The sequence below is a fragment of the Babylonia areolata genome, chromosome 4 (genome assembly GCF_041734735.1).
Source record: "Babylonia areolata isolate BAREFJ2019XMU chromosome 4, ASM4173473v1, whole genome shotgun sequence".
Classification (NCBI taxonomy): Eukaryota; Metazoa; Mollusca; class Gastropoda; order Neogastropoda; family Buccinidae; genus Babylonia; species Babylonia areolata.
Window position 1 is genome coordinate 33,058,387 of NC_134879.1, and position 5,812 is coordinate 33,064,198.

Below are 5,812 nucleotides of genomic sequence, written 5' to 3' on the forward strand. Positions count from 1 at the left end.
GGATTGTGAGAGATGTGTGTAAAGACTGCATGTTGCCAGCCCTCTTTTCTGTGACCCAGGAGCTGCGTAAAAATGGGTCAAGACGCAGAAACTTACGATCAGTGCTACCGTGGTTTATACCACCCCCACTTCATTTTCGTTCTCCAAGGGAAAAGAAACGGGAATTATTTATAAACACACATACACGCACGTTAGCTCGCAAGCACACACAATCTCTTTGTCATCCAGAATTATTGCACCTACTGGTTACATTTCCATGGTTTGTGGGACCAAAAACGGAAAAAGCAAGACAGTGGTGGCACGTTAGTTTAGTGACTGAATCAGCATCAAAACTGAGTAAAATAACGTATAAAATGAGAGTCGAAATCCACTGAAAATAGGTTACATCAGTCTTCTAATGGTAATATCGTTTCATACATGCACAAAAATTGCCGGTAAAATAGGTGCAATAACTTAGGATGCTAAAATAGGATTTTACCCCACAACTCTCTCTCTTTCCTCCCAGTGACTCGAGCAGCGGATTACAAACACATCCATCCACCCTAGTACTCAGTATACGAGACCAGTGGCGTATGAACCATTTTCGCTCTGGCACTGAGCTCAGTGCTTAGCAAACTTGGAGCTGGATACCTGGAGGCAGCATGTAACGATCACGGCCCCGAGTTCTGGTGATTTCACGTGAAGACGGTATACATAAGTAACCCTACAGCCACGTGAGACTTACAATGAAAGTGTCCTTCCCCTCTTCCTAAGGTCATTAAGGTCGTTTCATATCTCAGTGGGGTTCGTTTAATCAGGGTCGGGTTTTTTTGTTTTGAGGAGTTTAGGTAGTTGTTCACATGTAGGGTCGGGTTTTGTAGTTGTTCTATAAAATATAATTTGTATTTGTATTTCTTTTTATCACAACAGATTTCTCTGTGTGAAATTCGGGCTGCTCTCTCTCCCCAGAAGAACGCGTCGCTACACAACAGTGCCATCCATTTTTTTGTATTTTTTCCTGCGTACAGTTTTATTTGTTTTTCCTATCGAAGTGGATTTTTCTACAGAATTTTGCCAGGAACAACCCTTTTGTTGCCGTGAGTTCTTTTACATGCGCTAAGTACATGCTGCACACGGGACTTCGGTTTATCGTCTCATCCGAATGACTAGCGTCCACTGAGACCAACACTCAAGGTCTAGTGGAGGGGGAGAAAATATCGGTGGGGTATTAATTGTTTAAGTAGTTGTTCACTCTTAGGGTCTAGTTTTGTAGTTGTTCTATAGGGAAGTCAGTTTGGTAGTTGTTCACATGTAACGTCAGTACTTGTTCAAAATGGGAGTTATTCAGGTAGCTTTTCACATGTAGGGTCGATACTTTATTATAGGGGAGATTTTAGGTAGCTGTTCACATGCAGAGTCAGTACTTGTTCTATAGAGGAGTCGTTTAGGTAGTTCACATGAAGGGTTGGGGTTTGTTGCTCTATACATGGTCATTTCAGTAGTTGTTCACATGCAGGGTCAGTACATTGTTCTGTAAAGAGTTGCTCAGGTAGTTATTCACAAATTGGATCAGGGTTTCTTCTTTGTGGGTCGTTAAGGTAGCTGTTCATGTATACATACAGAGTAAACAGAATAACAAGCGAAATCCCCCCTGTCAGCCATTCACCAAACTGATCAACCAGCCATCAAAAATACAGTTCAAAGACTGAAAAGGAATCTGTTCTTCAATCTCCGTAAGCAACGTTCCGCATCAGACACATTCCACCACTGAGAAAACACACACCGGTACCACTAAAGAGAAACATTTATTCAGATTTTCACTACAAGGAAGCGACAGTTGGACAGAAGGCACATATACACTGTTTTTGGTAGATCTATGAGGAGAATTGGAAGTACACATATAGACATGTTTATATACAATTGATCAACCTTTGTGGGAATTTCTGTATGCTTAACCATGTGGTTTTACTGAAAATTATATGTGACCATGAAAATATGTCAATTAATTAACACACACAAAAAAGGTGCATGTTATTCACATCGCTTACAATCACTCCCATGAAAAAAAAAGGTTTGTGTTGAGACAACTAATCAAGATCAGTTTGGAGAAAACATGAAACAATACATGATCTTCAGCATCATAATAAACAAACAGGGTTATAATAACTCTTAAAAATCAATTAAAAACTTTTTAATGCCTTGTAACTTCTGTCAGAAGAGCTAAGTGCACCAGTCATAGAAAGGACAAAGCTATGACAATAGTGCAAAAAATGTGATGGGAGGGTTGATCAAGGGAGTCAACTCTGCAGGATCAACTGCAGCTGAGATTCACCAGTTTCCAACTGGAGTTTCATGTCTGTAAATACCAAGGCTGATATCCCTCACATTATACTGTCCTGTTTAATGTTCTTTAAAAAAAAAACAAGGTTACAGGTCCCATAACCTTTCACAGCCATCAGTTCGGTCAATTCATGTCCACCTTCCCAAACCATAGTTGGGTACCCATTCACACCTGGGTGGAGTGAGGAAAACGGGAAAATACTGTCTTTCCCATGGACACAACACCATGCCAAAACAGGGCCTCAAACCCTGATCACCGGTGAACACTGGATCAGAAGTTTAACATCTAAACAGCTTTGCCATGGCACATCATGTCAATGTACTTACTTCTACTAGAGAAAAAAGAGTCTGCATGTTTTATGCAGTCCTGGTTACGAAAAAAAAAAAAAAAAACATCCAACAAAGTTAACACACATGTTTGAAGAAACACACACACAAATCACAGTTATTGAATAAAAGAAATATCCCCATATTATACTATCAATGACATTATACTATCCCGTTTTATGCGCTTTAAAAAAAGTGTTAAAGGTCCCAGAGCCTTTTATGGTCATCAGGACTGTGAACTGATATCCACTGTGTCTTAGGTGATCAGTTTCAGTTTCAGTTTCAGTAGCTCAAGGAGGCGTCACTGCGTTCGGACAAAACCATATACGCTACACCACATCTGCCAAGCAGATGCCTGACCAGCAGCGTAACCCAACGCGCTTAGTCAGGTGATCAGGGTTCCAGTTGTTGTATCCTTGGGAAAGGCACTTTACTCCCATAGCACCCAGGTGTCAATGGGAACCTGACTTCAACTGGTGAATTCAAAGTTGACAAAGGCTGAAGAAAGGCAGCCGATGTTTTTGACTTCGAAATGACCGCACGATCACCACGCACTCATGAACTGGATACAGGAGCAGCAGGATGTGTACAAGGCATTCAGTTATCACAGGCAATGCGTTTCAAAAGAAAACTGAACTGACAACACAACACTTCAGAAACACAGCAGGCCCCCAGCACCCACAATATCAAAACGTCTACACTGACTGCAGTCACTTTACACATGGGGAGAGAGAGAGACAGGGACAGAGACAGAGACTGAGAGAGAGAGAGAGAGTGAGAGAGAGTGAGTGAAAGAGAGCAATAGAGAGACACAGTGAGAGGGAGAGAGAGTAAGAGAGAGATAGGGAGAGTGAGAGTGATAGAGAGGGAGAGAGAGGGATTGATAGAGACAGACAGAGTGAGAGACATCAAGAGAGAGTCAGAGAGACAGAGACAGTGAGAAGAAAAGGAGGTGAATGAAGAGGGCAAGGGAGAATCTGATGAAAAGAACAAAAAAGAAGAAATGAAATCATCATAAAAAACCCCAGAAGAAATAAGAGATGGAGGAGAAGAAAAAGAAACAGAAATGTTGTATGAAGTCAGAATTGTGTGGGAGGAGGAACTCTGTTCAGTGTCCCACCACACACACTGGTGATTAAAGACATCCAGTTAAAGTATCATTTTTCACCTTTGATTTCTATTAATTAAAACTGATTAAAAATTTTTTTAAAATGAGAGGAAGGGTGAGGGTGGGGACTGAATGGTGAGTTAGGGGAAAAGGACAAATGAAGGGTGAAATCTAAGATGAATATCTGAAATAAATAGAAGCACAATTATAAAACAACAACAAAAAACTAAGTGGACTTCACAGAAGGGAAGCTGTTAATTTAACAAGGGAAACAACAGACAATGAATGTAAAAAAAATCAAAAACATCAATGTTCCCAGAAATCTGGATATGAAGCAGAAAAACATGTCTCATATCTTGGTTTCCACAATGAAACAAATCAGTCGTTCAGGATGCTGGTGGCAGCTAATGGCAGGTATTAAAAAATGCCAACGACAGGACTTCTGATTAGTTAAGTACCTTTGGGGTTCCCAAGAACTCTTTTACCATAATTCTAGGAGAGCCCATATTACCTTCTGAGGGCCATCCTAATACTGCACATCCCGATCAAATCTGCAATGCTACCCACAAACAAATAAGGGCACAGTCAAGTAATAATGAATAATTCAAGTCATGATTATCCAGGTTTCTGGGCCTATATGTGGCGAAGGGAAACAACTCTTCTTCACAGCGGACAATCTTCATGTCAGAAAGGTCATGTATACAATAGACCACTGAAGAGTTCCGTGGCCATCTTGGATTTTGTGCATGCGCATCTAACTTTTACTAGAATTTGTAACCAATGCCAAAGGTGATCGACACAGGCAAAAGCAGCAAACAGGTGCTGTCCCCCATTTCTTCAGTTGATTGCCTCCATTGCTACAACCAAACTCAGTACAATGAAGCGCCATCATGTGCACAATAAAAAAGAACAAAATATGAAGCAAAAAGTCGAAAAAAGAAGCCTTCTGTTTTGCACATTCTGCCTCTCTTGATCACCTTATTGCTCGAAATTTGGGAGAGCCAATCAACCTAGAGAGCACAGATCATGTGATGCTCCTCTACAAGTCATGTAAGCATGGAACTCTCCACCGGTCTATTTTCATTGTTTTCATATGTAGGTTCTAAAAAAAACCAAAAAAAAAAAAACCAACAAAAAACCCCAAAAACCAGAACATCTCAAGGTCCCACTCAAAACAAGTAGTGAGTTCTTTCCATTTTCAAAGCATCAGGGATGTTATGCTTGTGTTATCAGAAGCACTGAGTAAAGCATCAGATATCCCTTTGTAGAAGAAATGTTGTGGCACAGGCACAAGAGAAAGGGGAGGTTGGGTGGTGGTGGTTGAGGCGTCTTAATACACCAATGTCCACCATACATCACCAAGCGTTTCATTCACAAAATCAACAAGATGTATATGTGCATAACAATGAGAAAAGACAGTAAAAGTGAGATAGAGATACAGAGAGTTAGAGAGCGAGTGAGAGAGAGAGAAATGAAAGAGAGAGAGAGAGAGATGAAGAGAGACGAGAGAGAGAGAGAGAGAGAGAGAAAGAAAGAGAGAGAGAAGGAAAAGAACGGAGGACAGAAGGGAAGAGAGGGATGGAGAGAGAAAACGAGATCGCACTCTCATATGCTTGATTAAAAACCTGCAAACATTTTTTCTTTCTGAAAATGATTGCTACACAATGCAATCAACATCACAATCAAACAATAAAAGTCAAAGACTGGCATATAATTTTACCCATCCACTTTGAGAAAAGCTTTGTACAGATATCTTTGTCAACATATCTTAAGCACATGTTTACTGTGTTCTGTTTACCAACAACCACACTACTGCTACTGATATTGGTACTGATGATTGAAACAATTGCATTTACAGTATATTTACATACTTTCAAAAATCACCTTCATACATGCCTCACTTATTACCATCTGACCCAACTTTCACTCTCAAATAAAACTATGACTTCACACACTGAACGACAACACATTTTAGGATTCTATATATATATATATATATAAAAGGGAATTCATATGGGTGTGAAAAACTCTTTCCACCGTAAAAAAAATTCCAACTCC